This window comes from Danio rerio, chromosome 7 (genome assembly GCF_052040795.2).
Source record: "Danio rerio strain M-AB ecotype USA chromosome 7, GRCz13ab, whole genome shotgun sequence".
In the NCBI taxonomy this organism is placed as follows: domain Eukaryota; kingdom Metazoa; phylum Chordata; class Actinopteri; order Cypriniformes; family Danionidae; genus Danio; species Danio rerio.
The window spans coordinates 14,571,876-14,590,321 of NC_141027.1; the positions used below are offsets into that span (position 1 = coordinate 14,571,876).

The 18,446-nt window shown below is 38.1% G+C and overlaps 4 non-coding genes across 4 annotated transcripts; 3 read left to right on the plus strand and 1 right to left on the minus strand.

Moving 5' to 3' along the window:
* Nucleotides 1-14,787: 14,787 nt before the first annotated feature.
* On the minus strand, nucleotides 14,788-14,860 carry trnar-ucg (transfer RNA arginine (anticodon UCG)). Its single transcript has one exon. It is a non-coding gene; the product is annotated as a tRNA-Arg (tRNA).
* A 1,245-nt stretch (nucleotides 14,861-16,105) lies between these two features.
* Nucleotides 16,106-16,178, plus strand: trnar-ucg (transfer RNA arginine (anticodon UCG)). The gene has a single exon. It is a non-coding gene; the product is annotated as a tRNA-Arg (tRNA).
* A 1,555-nt stretch (nucleotides 16,179-17,733) lies between these two features.
* Nucleotides 17,734-17,806, plus strand: trnar-ucg (transfer RNA arginine (anticodon UCG)). The gene has a single exon. It is a non-coding gene; the product is annotated as a tRNA-Arg (tRNA).
* A 398-nt stretch (nucleotides 17,807-18,204) lies between these two features.
* trnar-ucg (transfer RNA arginine (anticodon UCG)) lies at nucleotides 18,205-18,277 on the plus strand. Its single transcript has one exon. It is a non-coding gene; the product is annotated as a tRNA-Arg (tRNA).
* Nucleotides 18,278-18,446: the final 169 nt, after the last annotated feature.

An 18,446-nucleotide genomic window follows, 5' to 3' on the forward strand; every position in this document is an offset into this window, starting at 1 on the left:
CAATACGTTGGTGTAAATGAAAATTTATCTGGCCCAGCTCTGGCCCACACAATCAGGTTTTGCTTGGCCCACATGCCGCAGTGAATTACGGTACATGACTGGACCAAATCTGGCTTCCAGACAAGGGCCAAACACGGACCATATCTGGGCCAAGTCTCAGCCAAGTTAACAACTCATAACTGGGCCTGAACTGGGCCAGATAGGTTGGTGTGTCACAATTGCAATGAAATTGATAAACCCATGGAGTGATGCGCTTTAGGCACACTATGGGCACGCTTTTTCTCAAAGTGACCTGATTGGTAGAATTTTTTTTTCTTTACTCAAAAATGATTTTAGTGTATTTTAAATGTGGGTCAAGACTGGCCAAACTCACATGGCCCACTTATCAAATTTTTAAATCTGGGCCAAATACTACGTTTTTCATCTGGCCCAAATCTTGTGTGCCGCCTTAAAAACGGTGCCACCTCTGCCAAACCCGGGCCATGTTTGGCCCACATGCTGTATGCCAGTGCCGGATGAATGCCTGCTGTGCCAGCTTTTTGCCAAATCTGGGCCAGAATTCTTTGCTACTAGGGTGCCCTTCATGGCAACTGCTCATTGAAAGTCAGTGCCATAGGGATGGATCAAACCAGTTCACTTAACAACACCCTGCAACAAAGAAACTTTGCTTTTTGCAATAGCTGGCTTGCGCATGCTATTGCTTTCTGCCCTGTTCGCCTGCCCGGACACCGCACCGCCACGTAATTGTGTCACCACGAACTTCCCACGCAAACCTCTTAAGTTTCGGGAACGCTCTCAGCAGTCCATCACCTTGGTAGCCCAGAGCGACCCACTCAATATTAACAAGATTGGTAATGTACAATATCTTCTATTTGCGGGACAAATGGTAGGTAAAGTGTGAATCTTTTAATCTGATTTAATCTGACTTAATTGAGTCGAATCAATGATTCGAATCTTCAGCATCCAATTCATTGAAATGAGCTAATAAACCCCTGTACGATCTTAAAATGTAGGTTGATCCCCTACAGCACAGGTGTCAAACTCAGTTCCAAAAGGGCCGCAGCTCTGCACAGTTTAGTTCCAACCCTAATTAAACACACCTGATCAAACTAGTTGAGTCCTTCAGGCTTGTTTGAAACCTACAGGTAAGTGTGTTGGAGCAGGGTTGGAACTAAACTGTGCAGGGCTTGGGCCTTCCAGGAATTGAGTTTGACACCCCTGCCCTACAACCACTAGCGCTGTCAGTAGCAACAGGCTAGCGCAGAAATTCCATTGAAAATAGTGAAATAATTTGGCGCAATAGCCTAGTGGTTAGCGCTTTGACATATGGTGCAGTAGCACGTCATGGCGTCCCGAGTTCAAATCCGGGCTTGAGGACATTTCCCTACCCCCCTCTCTCTCTCTTTCCAACTTCACTTCCTGTCTCAATACTGTCCTATCTAATAAAGACCAAAAATAAATCTTAAAAAAAAATACTGAGCTAAAATAAATTGTCATATTTTAAAGGCATGGGGCAGGGGGAAATCGAATTTAATGCAGTGCGATCTTGTCCGATCTAAGATCCACTTCATATTGTATATCTAACAGGCAGTGAAGATGGCTGATTTTTAAAGAAATTAGATCTTAAACGTGACAATCTTGTAATGCAAAGGCAGTTCACCTGATCCCTTGGGCTGCCTGGCTGAAAATTAAAATTCAGTGTGCATATAGCCCATTTCAGCCCATTTCATGACAGTGACATAACTCGCATATTGCACATGAGTTAGCCACACCCACTTATTTAAATGCCACTTACTTATTTACACAGAATTAAAATAACGATTACGGCTGACCATTAATTTCGCAGTATTGATATACCACCAATATAGCCTAAGCCAAAGCAATTTCGCAGGTTAATTGAAAGTTTACCGACATTGCCCTTTCTATAATTTTATGCCCAGTTCAAGGTTTAATCACCTCCAAAATCTACTGATAGCACTAATAACCACTTTTCACTCCAATATCATCTTTTCCCCGGGAGGATTATCTGAGTCCTTGAGAAATCCACTCTCACTAGAAGGAGATCACATAATTAGATCTGTCTGTCTTAATGCATTCATGATATAGATGGCGTGAGGTGTTAAAACCACAGTCACATAATCACCGATCGTGCTCCTGGGTGCCATTTTTAAATGGTTTATTTGCTTTCGTGGTCTTGTTTTCTGCTTCTCTCCATACGGCGGTATTGATCGGGTAGCGTTTGTGAGTCAATAGATTGCTATAGATTTGAATGACTGCAGTGTGGCTCTCTTAGCCGCCGCTCCATCATGTTGCCTGAAAACGCCGGGCCTTGTTTCGAGGTGACGTGGAATCAATACACACTTCACACCGGAGCTTTCACCGAGCAGTCTGTTTGTCATCAGTTAGCTGGGTTGGTGTGGAATAGGAAAATGGGGGAATTGGTATGAGCACTACCTAAACTGGGCGTTTAAGCATACACTGTTATGTTTTCCCAACCCTGTTCCTGAAAGGAACACATCTTCAACCTCTACCTTATCAAATACATCTAAATCAACTCATCAGAACATTAGAAGAGACTCCAAAACCTGAAATGAATGGGTCAGATATAGGAGACATCCAAAGTATGTACTTTTGGTTAGTATGCAGGAACAGGGTTGGGAAACACTGAACTATGGTATTTTGGAGGACTCAGTTTCATAGGGCTGAATTGGAGAGGTGTTAGGGCTGTGCAATTAATCGAAAATCCGATTTCGATTTTGGCTTCAAACGATTATGAAAAAGCATTAATCGAGATAAACGATTATTGCATCATATACCGCCCCTTTTCCAGCTGTTCACATTTGTTGCTATTAAAAGTGCGAAAGACCACGTGCGTATGTGTGTGTGCGTCAAGCACACACAGCCAGAAGCATGCGGCCGGTCAGCATTCGGTCTCATCTGCACACTGAGACGAGCAGAGGAGCTTAGACATCTAAAGTCATCTTAACGTGAGTGCTTTAATGGTCAAATAGGTGTCAAAACGCGATGTTTAGTGATTATTCTTATTAACCCTCATTTGTGTAATAAACAAACGAGTTGAGAATCAAAAGACACGTGAAAGAGAAACCATTAAAGAGACAGCGCGCAATGTTCCTGCTGCTGCCTGTTTTTATCATTAATCAAACAAAAGGAGAAAATCCCTCACTGCTCTTGACTGAAGGATTTTTGTAGCTAAAGTGTTTTTCTTACAGTGAAGATGCTTAAAGCACAGTTTGTTTCATATTTTTATTCTTTTGTATTTATTTCTCTTTCCTTTGCAGGGTGGAAAATAACTGTATGTATACACTTGAAGTCAGAATTATTAGCCCTCCTGAATATTAGCAACTCTTTTCCTGCCCAATTTCTGCTTAATGGAAAGAAGTTTTTTTTAAAAACTTATTTCTGAACATAATAGTTTTGTATAATAGTAATAATAATAATAAACAATAATAATAATAATAAACACAATAGTAATTTCTTTTATCTTTGCTATGATGACAGTAAATAATATTTGACAAGATACTTTTCAAAATACAAGCATTCAGATTAAAGTGCAATTCAAAGGCTTAATTAGAGTAATTAGGCAAGTCATTGTATAACAGTAGTTTCTTCTGCAGACAATCAAAAAAATATATATCTTAAGGGGGCTAAAAATGGGTGTGTATATATATATATATATATATATATATATAATCTGGAATCTGAGTGAACCCCTAATCATTTATATGTACTTAACGCTATTACTAAGATCGTCCCCCGTGTACAAACAATTGGATTTTTGAAATAGTAATGACATAACGAAGCCCTGTTTACTGAAATCACATGACCTTGACAATTTGATACGCTAAAATAAAAGATTCATAAAGGTTTCAAAACTTCATGAAGCAGTGCTTTAAAAAACAGCCATCACTAATGTATGGGGTTCATGGTTTTTCTCATGAAGTGAGGGACCTAAGGCTACTAAAACCAAACAAATTACCAGTGTACATATTAATAAATCACCTTCTTCTTGAGCAGGAAAAAAAGAAATACATTTTAAACAGTAAAAAGAATTGAAAAGATAACTTTTGCAAAGTTTTAATTGTTTTTTTTTTTGTTAATCTCCAAATATTTAATGCTAAACCAATATGTATCAGGAAGCTTATAATGCCAAATGTCATAATTGTGGACTGTTTGCTGAGGTGTTGGATTAAAGGTAATACATTTTTGAAAGCATTCATTCATTTTCTTTTTGGCTTAGTCCCTTTACTAATCAGGGGTCACAACAGTGGAATGAACCGCCAACTTATCCAGCATTTGTTTTACGCAGCGGATGCTCTTCCAGCTGCAACCCATCTCTGGGAAATATCCATTCACATTCTTTCACACTCATACACTACGGACAATTTAGCTTATCCAATGCGCTTATTTCACACGGCCGCGATTTTAAAGAACCAAAGCAAGGCTGTGGTGGGAAGAAACTCGGAAGTATAGGACCAGCACTGTAAACATTGCAGTAACATGCTGTGGACTACAAAACTCCAACTGTTGCTCAGATTTTAAAATGAAGATATGGTGTAAACATCACTTTAATATCATTCAGTAAGTTTAATTAAAAAAATTAAAGGCAATTTAGCATCAAACAACACCTCCATCTCTTTAAGAGTAATATGCTCAAGTGTCCTCTAGGCCACAGGTGTCAAACTCAGTTCCAAAAGGGCCGCAGCTCTGCACAGTTTAGTTCCAACCCTAATTAAACACACCTGATCAAACTAATTGAGTCCTTCAGGCTTGTTTGAAACCTACAGGTAAGTGTGTTGGAGTAGGGTTGGAACTAAACTGTGCAGGGCTTCGGCCCTCCAGGAATTGAGTTTGACACCCCTGCTCTAGGCTTCAGTCATAGCACTAGTTTAAACACCATGGGGATGCTTTCCTGCTTCAGCCTATGTAACCCGGTGAGCGATAAAACACTGCAGTCCTCTGTAGCACACCCTTGTGTTGTCTGTAATAGTGTTGTCTCGGAACTGAAGTTTTAAAAACGTCCGTTTCCCGCTAACATGGAAGCGCCGCTGAGCGCAGATGACTCGACTGATCCTCATGGCTGCTTCGTGCTCCAGTCTCCGTGTATCTGTGTTTGCACTCAGTTTACCGCTCTTCACCAAGTGCAAACACAGATACACGGAGACTGGAGCGCGAAGCAGCCGTAAAGATCAGTCGAGTCATCAAGCAGACCGCTCGTCTGTGTTTGTACTCGGTTAACACCGGAGGGTGAACTGATGACCTTCTTGGCCAATCACAGTAATTTCTGATGAACACAATGGTAAATCAGCGCTGTTTTAAGAAAGCCATCAACAGTGCCCTAAATGTTAGCGGGAAATTGATGTTTTCTCTTTTAATTCTGTATCATGACAAGTCTAATATAGTGAAAGAATCAGTTCATTAACTTGAATTTGATAAATGGCATCTAAAATGTGTGTTTGGGAAAGAGAATGTTAGCTAACTAATGCCATTTCCCTTAACTTATCTGAAAATGAGCTCTGATATCCCTTTTTATTTTAACCATTCATTCAGAACAGACCTTCGGGTCACTCGGAAGGTGGTGAAATTATAAATTTGTGTCACTTTTTCTTCGCTGATAAGATATGCAGCCAGGTACATAACATTCCTATGTAACTCCCAATGATGATCCTGGGTTTCTTCCCACCGCAGCCTCGATTTCGCTTTTAAAAATGGCGTCCGCGTGATCTCAGTCTATTCACCTGTACAGCATGTCTTTGGACTGTAGGGGAAACCGGAGAACCTGGAGGAAACCCATGCCAACACAGGGAGAACATGCAAACTCCACACAGAAATGCCAACTGACCCAGCCGGGGCTTGAACCAGCGACCTTCTTCCTGTGAGGCGATCATGCTACCCACTGCACCACTGTGCTGCCACATTTTTAAATAATACTAATAGTTTTGCTTCATGAGACATCAAAGTTTTGATTTCTGATTAGCCAAGAACCACAATTTCATAAGCCCACCCACATATTTAAGTGTAAACTAAGAGCAAATTTTTATTTTCAGTGAGGTATCCCTTTAAATCTCTATGAACACTGACTGATGTTGAATAATTAGCATCTTTGTGCATATCTTACACATACATATCTCTCATAGAGCCTTGTGTCTGAATACATTTGCACTCAATCCTTAATTTTATTCACTACCTCCTATCACTGCAGACAGATTAATAATATACTCCCAACATAATATAGACAATCTCTCTCTGGCAGATTGTCATTTGGCTACACAAATTGGCGTTCCTCCTGTTTTGTCTTTCTCCTGAAGCCTATATATATCTTGACAAGCTGGTGATCCAGTAATGTGTCCTTCTTGGTAATACACATTTTTAAAAATTCAGTTCTGTCAATCACAGAAATGCTTTGGTGTACATGGCATTGAGAAAGCCACCATACTGATTTCTCACTTAAACTTCGTCTTCTTCTCAGACTAATTTTAAAGTGTATCACCTCCTAACCCTTTCAAGTTATATCCTTCAAACTTACATCAGACCTTCAGACTGGCCTGACTAGTATTGCTAATTCTTTTCTGAAAGTCTGATCCTACTTTCAGTATTCTGAAAACTGACCCAGAAAATTCAGAAAAGTCTCATAGACTTAACATTGGATCAAAATTTGTGAGCTCATAACTCTGTATCAGACTGTCCTTCAGACTAAAGCTATGGTCACACTGGGCTTTTCCTCCCATAGACTTCCATTCATACGCACGTGAATGCGTCAGACCGGAAACGCGGGGACATGGTTCAAGTTTCGCAGGTTGCTGCGGTGCAAAGTTCAAGCTTGGTGACCTCTGACCTGTGAAATCGCATCACTTGACTACGTGAGAACAATCAAGGATCAAAACATGACATCTCTGGACAGAAATTAAAAAAAATGGAGCAATCGCTCGCTTTTAAAAATGTCTAATAAGCTTGTTTAATCCCACCCCTTTTTGCAGCGCTGCACGACAGAATATTGCATGCTCAAACTCTAATGTGACCGCAGCTTTACAAATGGCCTTATTTAACTCATTCTAGCCAGCAGCCAATCACTGATGACCTTTAAAATTTTTAGCCACACCCTAGCAATTAATTTCATTAATTCCATTGTAAAAGACTGTCATTGGCATAACATTGGATCAAACTTTGCGAGCTCAGTGTTGATATTCATATTTTGACATTTACATCTGAGTAAAACAGCTACACAAGAAAAAGCAAGATGAAATTTGATTTGGTTGTGATTTGTTATTGGTTAGATCTCATGAATGGTTGTTTGATCATGACTCCAAAATAGTAAATCTGAGATGAGATGTTGTTGAATAAGTATAGTGAAGTTATTTTAATAAAAGATTATAACTGCACAAAAAATATGTTCATGAATAAATTATGTATATTAAATACTACAGTACCAACACAATCTCATGGCAATTCATAACTTTTTGACTTAATTTGATCTAATTTGTAAAATTTAATAAGATTTGCTCATCCCCAAATGACGGTTGGGTTTAATGGTGGGGTTTGGTGCCACGCCTCCTTTTTAAAATCGTACAATTTCGTACCACTGAACTCATATGAATTTGTACGAATTATCCACTAAACCGCCAAAATGTAAAATGCTTACGTTTTCTAGTAAGATCAAGCTGACAGTACTGCATAAAAAGGTCTATATTGACTTATTACAACACACAACACTTTTAGACATAATAGCTCAAATAATGTGATTTTTTGATCAAAGTTGTGTAATTTCTTTGTAAGACTGAAGTCACATTTCTGTTTTGAGTGAATAAAAAACATCTATAGCAACATTAGCAAGCCCAGCGGGTATGGAATGTCATAAGGCAAAAATATTAGGTTAGATTTAGGCTGTGATTCAATGTATGCTATGTTAATTTGACGTCAAAAAAGGCGTCAAATGACGTTGATAATATGTTGTTTTTAGGTTGTGTTGGAAAGTGACCAAAATGCAAAGCCTGTCCAATATTGGACACTGACGTCGGTCTGACTTTGGGTTCTAATGCCAACTTGATTTTCATATCCATCCAAAATTTAACTTCCCCATGACGTTGGGGTGCAACATCAATCTGACGTCATGTTGATGTTCTGTGCCTGGTGGGAGAAGCCAGAATGTTGTAGTACCCACAATGTGACAACTTACCAGAACACACTCTTAGCAGTTGAATATAAACTCGAAACTAAGGGGTAAGAAGCCATTTCCCTTGTCTTTGTCATCCGTTTGGGAATAATTCTTAATATGTCATGTACTTAAGTTGATAACCTAAATGACATTAAAACAAAGAAGTTCCAGCTTAAAGAGGTAGTTCGCCCACAAATGTAAATTTACATTTCATTAATTCACCATCAAGCCATTGAAGATGTATGTGGCTTTTTTCTTCTTCAGTAGAACTTTAAAGAAGATTTTTAGCTGAATCCATGGTCCGTGGTGGTTTGTCTAATGCGAGTCAATCCTCACCTCACCCACATCATTTTAGATTAAAAATAAACACATACAAATAAGTTCAAATCAATCCCCGTGGCTCCAAATGAGGTCCAATGAAGCAAAATGATCACCCTGTGCAAGAAATTGGACATTATTCATAATAATATTGTCGTTATGTCATCAAGTGATTGGAAGCTTGTTGTTACTATTCTATTATGCACACAGAGAACTATTTTCACTGTGGTTTCAAGACTATAATAAAGTAAATGATATTAAATGTGGCGATGCGGTGGCACAATAGGTAGTGCTGTTGCTTCACAGCAAGAAGGTCGCTGGTTTGAGCCTCGGCTGGGTCAGTTGGCATTTCTGTGTGGAATTTGCATGTTCTCCCCTTGTTGGCAAATTGTCCGTAGTGTATGAGTGTGAATGGATGTTTCCCAGAGATGGGTTGCAGCTGAAAGAGCATCCGCTGCGTTAAACATATACTGAATAAGTTGGCGGTTCATTCCGCTGTGGTGACCCTAGATTAACAAAGGAACTAAGCTGAAAAGAAAATAAATAAATCAATAATAATAACTGTCCCACACTGCATCAATGTTTGCTTCACAACAGTGTCTTTAATAGCATGGACATTTTGTATTTGTTTATTCCTAATAATAAAAAAAAAAAGTATTGACTGCTATTCGCTGAAAAGAAGCACAATTCCTGGTCTCAACACAAATAGATAAAGTTAACTTTGATTTAAGTAGGTTGAACAAAAACAATTTAGTTTTTTTTTAAAAATCTGAAGAATTGTGTTGTTTCAGCTTATTTTAAATAAGTAGTTTGAACAAGTAGCAAAAAATATATAATTCTAGAGTTCACACTTAAATATTGTTTGACAAATGTTAGCAGGTTTGTCATGCTGTCCCAGGAGAGAACCCTGAGCACGGATATAGTTAAGCCCAGGGCTCCCGCCTGGTCAGTAGAGCATGTAAGGGGAGTGTAAGATCAGGTCGTTCTCGAGAGCTCCCCGTGGTAAAGGAGGAAAGAAGAAGGGGTGGATGGGGGGGGTTTCTTTAGAAAACTAAGGTAAGGGAGTAGTTCTAGCTAGGCAACTATTAATGAGTTTGAATTAATCTGATTGGCTAACTAATGATTATAGATGGGTGACCAGCTGCAGTCAATCATATCGCGTGCTCCTCTCGAAATGAGTTTGTGAAACTTCACATTGAATGTTTTATCAACCACCAAGAACCACAAATTCAGCTAAAAATCTTTTTTAAAGTTCTGCTAAAGAAAAAAAGTCACCTACATCTTGCGTGACCTGTTCGTTTAAGATGACTGAGGTAACTCTACAGCCATGGGAAATTATGCAAATGTTGTATTCCCAAAAGTGAAGCCTGTCATATCTAAATGTCATTGCTGATGCATTACCTGCTACAGGGTTTGACCATAATCCTGCTATGAATCCAGATGGTACCTGTTTTATTGTTGTTTATTGACTGTTCATAGCTTTATTTGGATTATTGATTAATTAAATGTCACTGTCTGGCACTCCTGCGGTGATATCTTCATATCATCCACTCTCCCTTCAGCATCTGATTGGCATACTAACAGAAACACTAGCTTTTTACATGCAAATCAGGACAATGTTATCTTTGTTATACTTCAATGTACATCTGCGATGAACAGAATCGCAAGCTATGTTTCCATCCAAAGATGCTGAAGGAGTCGGATTTCTACCTTCAAATCCATCTCAACGTGAACCAATGTTTATCCTTTTCCTCAACATCCTGTTTCTCATCACTTTTATTAAATATAACTATTTGATTATTTGAATCAGTATTTGACTTTTAAATTGATCTGAACCAATGAACAACTAAAACACTGCTTTATGTAAGAATGTCAAGTGTCCTTGCTCCTCTCTTTGCCTGTCTATTTCAACTGTTTTCAGGAGACACACAAAAATCAGGTCATAGGTCATGGAGACCTGTCTCTCTCTCCCTCTGTCCCCCTGAACGGAATTACTGATGCCGAGGAGAGGAAAAACACCTGTTCTCTTTGCCATGATTTTGTCTACAGTAATTTAGCTGTTTTGGTTGTTTTGTTTTGATTGTGTAGGAAAAAAGGAATTTATTTTTATTACTTTTGGGTCTTTATTTTTTATTAGAAAAATGTTTAGACTAACAACAGATTAATCGATCTTTTCTATTGTATTATAAAACATCTTGACCAGACAAACTTCCTCTTTTTTACTGTGCTCCATACTTTTAAGAAGAACTGCTGACTAGTGGAAAAAGCAGAATAAAAATAAATTTAGGTTTGTTACAGACTGCTGTCTGGACATGTCACAAGGAGCAAGATCATTGTAGAAGTTATGAAATATATTAAAGATGCACGTAATTGTTCAGTTCTGGTTTGCAGAGAAGGGTTGCAGAAAGAGGAAGTATGTCTAGGGGTTACAAAGAGCCAAGGGACTGCAGAATGACTGATCAGTGACGTTAAACCAAAAATCCACCGGTTATTATCAGTTGTGTATATATGCTGGAGACAGGAAATGTAAGTTATTTGCGAACCTCTTGAATGTAATTCTTGTATTGCATGGGGGTAACGTAACCCAGAGCTCTGTCATTCAATTATTCATTTGTATTTAATAAATTACTAATATTTTTGGCATTGAAGAAAACCCTCTCCAGACCTTTTCTTATTGAACATGCATGGAATTGGCATGATATTCCAAAAATTGTTAATTCTTATTAAAGTAATTCATTTTGTATGTAGACTCTGTGTGTAGTAATAGCCGAATGTTGATGGAACCGGACTTGAACCAGTTTGATTAAACAGCTGAACGTACGAGAAACAACAGTGAGTTTCCACATCGGATTGTCTCTTGCGTGTATTGTGTCCCTGGTTTCGCTTTTTACAGGTTGGAATCAGCTCTTAATAACTTGACCCCCAGGAACCATGTCGCCATCCATATCTGGAGTTAGATACAATTCTTCCATGACGCACACATTTAGAATTGTCTATTTTTGCTGTAACCAATGAGAACTGTTTACCTGGATCCCACCTTTTCTGGACCTGTGTAAAGAGTATAAGTCAGAGGAACTCATTGCCAGTGTTGAAGCTGGCTTCTGCTGATGAAACTGCAAACTATCTTCAGTAAACTTTATTTATTTATTTGAATCTCTGACTCCGGCTATTCTTCATCTGACAGACTGGTCATTCTTTGGGCTAAACTATATACCATCTCTACATTGCTACTTAGATTTATGCACAAAACTGGAATGTAATTAAAACATTTGCTAATAAAGCATTGTTTCCATCCATTAAGTCAAAGAGAACATACTGTACAAATCTGTTATTTTAATGATAGTATAATGGATATTTGTGACCCTTTACTACAAAACCAGGCATAAATGTATCTTTGGCAATTTGTTTTTAAATTTAGATTTATACAGATTTATACTATATATTTATACATAATATATAGGTTAGAGTTTGCATTATATTGACTTATTGTTTAACATGTGAGAGATAATGTTAGAGAGAGGCTATTTGTCCTGGCTTGAGCTGCATTTCTACCAGTATTGTTAGCAATATTGTCTGGATTGAAGGAATTGGCAATGCTAAAAAGACACAGATAGGTTTTATTCCATTAAGCCATTCTGGAAAAGACCTTAGTGGTTATAGTTTTCATTTTCAGCATGATAGTGATCTGGTAATGGCAGTAAAATCTTATTTGAAGAAAGAAAGCTGAAGAAACACAGACAGTCATGAAATGGCCTCCACAAGGTCCAGACCTGAATATTATAGAGGCTGTGTGAGATCACCTGAACAGAAAAAGAAAGATAAGATACTCTGAACACAACCCAGGCTCATTCTAAAAAATGTACCGCTATATATACAAATACGTCCCAGGAGCTACGTTTTTTTTGCTGTTTGTTTTCACGAATCCACTAGGCATGGGACGATAACCGTTTTCAAGGTTTACCGTGGTTTGAAAAAGTCAAGGTTTTAAAACTTTGTTATACCGTACCTACAACATATAAGCTTGTTTTATTATTTGCGTTTTTAACAACTATTTTATTTAGTTTTTAGGGCAAGAGTATCTCCAGCTGAAAAGGGCCATCAACATCAAAGGCTACTGTTCCAAAATATTTTAAATGTCTCTTAAAATAAAATATATCGTGTTCAATGGAGGCAAATGTTGTTCTTTTTTACCCCGACATTTATAAACAACATATTTCAAAGCAATTACAATATTGTAATACCGTGATATACCGTGTGATTTTATCCAAGGTTATCATATCGTCAGAATCTTATACCAGCCCATGTGTAGAATCCACCAGAGGCCACTGTGTACACTTTTTGAGATCTTAAATTTCTCTCGCAAGTGCCACTCACGCCAGCTGTTCTTACATAAATCCACTAGAGGCCGCTGTCAACTAACTGACAGACTGACGGATCGACCAATCGACTGACCCGTACTTCACCCTCCCTAAATACAACCAATAGATGTTTTCAAAAGCACCAACTGACCCGCCCACCCATCTCCCTAAACCCAACCGACCGTTTTAAAAAGAAATCCAGAAAAAAATGCCCTCACTTGGTTTTTACCACAGTTTCAGATTTGACCACATTCTCACCCTGTTATTTACTTGTTTATTTTATTTTATTGGCATCTCTCTTTTTCTGGAACCGTTCTTCAACAGACTCGCACCCTGTCTTCAAGGTCAACTCTTCTCTGCATCTCAAGTCCACCGACATACATGGCGAGCTATTGGACAAACTGGAAACAGCAGGAAAGCCATCCATATGGAGGTAAGCGGTCAGCTGGTAAGCGGGAAAAGGAACTGCATCATAACGCCCCGTAGCGTTTTTTTAGATGAAATGCAGCCATACGTAACTCTGGCTACATAATTCTCAATCTCAAGAAATGTATATAGGGCTACGTTTTCAGAATGAGCCTATGTTGTCTAAACCTAAATAAGAACTCCGGAAAGTCCTAAAAGAAGCCTGATATTATACAGATATTACACATATTTGCTATATATATATATATATATATATTTTTTTTTTTTTCATGTTGTTAATGACAAATTGTGACCCTACCATCTAAATTTTACAGCAGAAATCGGGACTTATCAGACCAGGCACTGTTTTTCTAATCTTCTATTGTCCAATTTTGGTGAGCCTGTGCCAATTGTAGCCTCAGTTTCCTGATCCACACCAGGTGTGGTCTTCTGCTGCTGTAGCCCATCCGCCTCAAGGTTTGAAGGTGTTGTGCATTCAGAGATGCTCTTCTGCATCCCTCGGTTGTAACGAGTGGTTATTTGAGTTACTGTTGCCTTTCTATCAGTTGGAACCAGTCTGGCCATTCTCCTCTGACCTCTGGCATCAACAAGGCATTTGTGCCCACAGAACTGCCGCTCACTGGATATTATCTCTTTTTCTGACCATTCTCTGTAAACCCTGGATATGGTTGTGCGTGAAAATCCCAGCAGATCAGCAGTTTCTGAAATACTCAGACCAGCCCATCTGGCACCAACAAGGATGCCACGTTCAAATTCACTTAAATCACCTTTCTTCCCCGTCCTGATGTTCAGTTTGAACAGCAGCAGATCGTCTTGACCATGTCTACATGCCATTGGGTTGCTGCCATATGATTGGCTGATTAGAAATTTGCGTTAAAGAGCAGTTAGGTGTACCTAATAAAGCGGCCAGTGAGTGTATATTTCATGCACATTTTTTCTTATCGAATAAAGAGTTTATCAGTTGTGCGCATTCATTTTTTACTCTGTAGATTTTATTCATAAATAAATAAATATATATATAACATAACATATATATATTGCATATAGAAACAGCAAATGCAGACTCTAATCTGTATTTTTTTTTTGCAAAATGCTTTGATTTCAGTCTCTTTGAATTTTCCGGCTTACATAACAGCTAATAAATAAATTATCCATCTCAAATCAAACTGTTAAAGTGAGCCCGTGTTGTGTGTATTGCTATTAATAAATTAGGCTATGTTAAAATGCTGCTGTCAGGCTTACAGAGACTGCACGAATGTTGAGAGCTCTGCATGACTAATAAACAATGAAGTTAGGCTGGAGGCGGTTGTGTACATGACTCTCGTTTCAGTGTAACAATGCACTAATGTCATTTACATCTGTTCATTTAGTATAGCTTTTATCCAGAGTGATTTAAGAACAAGCACCGCTACAACGAAAGCGATTTATCCCCTGAAGGCATTATAATAAACTCATCATGGGTGTGTGAAATGAGATTTTATTTGGTACACTTTTGGAAAAGGCTTTATAAAACTGCGACCCCGGCAGGACTCGAACCTGCAATCTTCTGATCCGAAGTCAGACGCCTTATCCATTAGGCCACGAGGCCAACTAATGATATAGTTAACATGAAAAAGAGATTAATACCCTCTAAAACGGACGGGAAAAAAATAAAACATACGGTCACGTGACACCCGTTACCTTTCTCTGCACGGTCTGCAATCATAGTCGTGATTATGATAATAAAGAGGGATGTTGTTGCAACCCAATTGGCATACGTATACTACACCCTAAAAGTATGTAACTTTTTGTTAAGGAAAATACTTTTTAGTGTGTAACACAGAGTATGCAAGCTTTAGGGCATGCTAGCTCCCCATTAACAGATCGTTATGTTGCTTAGTTATAAGCCCTGTCAATCCACACATCATCCACGTTTCTTTTATATTTATTTCCTACCTTTTTGGAGAAGCAGCAGCAGGTCAATCTCCCATTCACGAGCCTTTCATGCAGAGGGATCTCCTCAGGTCTTTGGGTAATCTAGAGGTTAATGTCCACTTCCCCAGAGATGGGTTGCGGCTGGAAGGGCATCCGCTGCGTAAAAACTTGCTGGATGAGTTGGCGGTTCATTACGCTGTGGCGACCCCGGATTAATAAAGGGTCTAAGCCGACAAGAAAATGAATGAATGAATGAATGTCCAAACACGTCTTTATCTAAGTTTAGTATTGTTGTTGCAGGTGAAACATACTGGAAATGCGATTCAAACATTTTCCTGTGGACTATATTAACAGTCATACAAAAATCTTTACCGAAGCCTCTGTACTTGAAGGTTTTTCTCGAGTGTCCACCATGTTTGTAGTTTATTTACACTTTTCAGCCGCATTTGTAGTTCTAATCGAATTTATGTCCAACATGCAATGTACTGTGGGTAATATCAGCGATGAGAGTATGGGCGGTTCTACACTTTTACAGTCTATGGTTCTACACTTAAAATGTTTACCGGAAATACCATCCAGGATTCGTTTTTGTAATAGCTGTTTTTACTCAATGTACCAGCCTCGCGATAAATTTCTTATACGTTTTATAACTATTTAATTCTAATTATTAAATCATTTCGAATTAGAATTCCTAGAAATACGTACACAGATAACGTTTAATTAAAATGTCATATTTTCATTGTTTAGTTTTTGTGTTTTATGAGTAGCTAATTAGCAGCAAACTGGATTAAAACACTTGAAATTTCAGTAAAACAGTATTAGGCTTCGTTATTAGCCTATTATAATCATGACTATGATTGGAGACAATGCAGAGAAAGTCGAGTGTCACGTGACCACATATCATTTTTAGAACCTCGGAGGCCTCGTGGCCTAATGGATAAAGCGTCTGACTTCGGATCAGAAGATTCCAGGTTCGAGTCCTGCCGGGGTCGTAGTTTTAAGCCTGTTAGTTAAATAATTTGCCTGCTAATCAAAGCCTTGCACTCACCAAATATAAAAAGAATTGGTATATAAAGAATTAAAATTTACCAAAGTGTCTTTAGGGCTATGTGTTTGGTATAACTCACCCTTGCAATTCATAACCATTAAAGGGTCAGTTCACCAAAAGTATGTTGAACACTAAGCAGCCATTTTGAAGAAACCACATAGGAAATATAATAGGAAAAATACTATAGGAAGAGAATAATTACCGTGTTTCAGGTTTCCTCAAAATATCAGCTTTCTTGTTTAACAGTAGAAATAAACTAAATGTTTTGTTAAAAGGCTTGAACACAACTGCACTGACATCCTGAGTGCTTCCGGGCTTGCAGTTTTATAAAGGCATCTTGTTATTAAAGAGCTAATCTGCTTTTAAATCGAAACAACTTCTACTTCAGCATTACTGTAACTTTGCCTTTGCTTACATAGATAGATATTTTATTGATTTATTTATTCAACAAACATGACAGTCCTCTGAAGATTTGCAAAGTGTTTGGTTTGTGTAGGAACTCAAAATTCAGTAACACTGTTTCTCACTCATTCTAACATCCTAAAAGCCTTTCACTGACAATAGAGGTACAACTTTTTTTTCAACCATTTTGAAAACAAATTATAAATAACTATAAAACATGTTAACCATGAGGATTTTTATGTTTAGACTTAACAGAACAATTTATTTACATAGCAGATGTTTGTGTAGACTCATAGTTCATCATATATTCGTTTAGGTAGTAACTAGTCTTTTTTGACTTTCATCTTGCCTCGTGGCCTAATGGATAAGGCGACAGAACATTGCAGGTTCAAGCCTTGCATAGATTGTAGTTTTAAGAGGGTTTAATTGAACGAATTTCCTGCCTCTCAAATCCGCACACTCTAGACATCAACATAATTCCTTTGTAAATTATAAAATCAGTTTAATTTAAGCTTTGTATTTAAGATATAACTCGCCCTTCCAATTCACAACCATTAAAGCATCATAATAGGCATAATGGACAAAGCGTTTGGCTTCTGATCAGAAGATTGCAGGTTTGAGTCCTGCCAGGGTTGCAGTTTTAAGACTGTTGATTGAACTACTGTCTTGCCACTAAAATCCTTATATATCAACATAATTCCTTTGTGAATTTTAACGTCAGTGCAATTAAACTCTGTTTGAGGCTTTTTACTGTAACTTTGCCTTTGCTTACATAGATAGATGTATTATTTATTTATTCAACAAAGATGACAGTCCTCTGAAGATTTGCAAAGCGATTGGTTCGTGTAGGAACTCAAAATTCAGTATCACTATTTCTCACTCATTCTAACATCCTAAAAGCCTTTCACTGACAATAGAGGTACAACTTTTTTTCTACCATTTTGCAAACAAATTATAAATAACTATAAAACCTTGTAAACCATGAAGATTTTAATGTTTAGACTTAACAGAGCGATTTTATTACATAGCAACATCTGCTATGTAAACATAGTTTGTGACATGTTCGTTTATGTAGTTGGTAGATTTAACAACTGACAGGCCCTGTGGCCTAATGGATAAGGCGTCTGACTTCGGATCAGAAGATTGTAGGTTTGAGTCCTGCCAGGGTCGCGGTTTTTAGACTTGCAATGGATCAATATTAAAATATTTACAGCTTTGTCTGTACACAGCAAAAAAAAAATCAGATGTATGAAACACTGTACGCAAATTAATGTGAAATTGTACATCCGAATTAAAGTAAAACTGAGCGCAACATGCACAAGTGGAAAACCCCTCCCTGCCTCCCCCCATATAAATAATACAGGGTAATGACTCCACTTTGGCAAAACCAAACAAAAAAGCAATGGCAAAAGCAAGCAAGAATAGAAACTTAACAGAATGTGAATTCGAGGTGCTCTTATTAGAGGTAGACCGGAGAAAAACGGTGTTGTTTGCAAGTTTGACCGCATTGTTTTTCGTTTGGTTTTCTTCATCATATACTTAATCTTCATGCTAGTGCAACTACTAAGGGCCTCGTGGCCTAATGGATAAGGCGTCTGACTTCGGATCAGAAGATTGCAGATTCGAGTCCTGCCGAGGTTGCAGTTTTAAGAGTGTTAATTGAACTACTTCCCTACCACTCAAATGAATTCTTATCAACAGAATTCCTTTGTAAATTCTAAACAACTTCAACATTCCTAAATCCTGCTCATTTCTGAAATTCTATTAACTTCTATTAACTTTACACACAGCTCTGTCCACCAAAGATGAT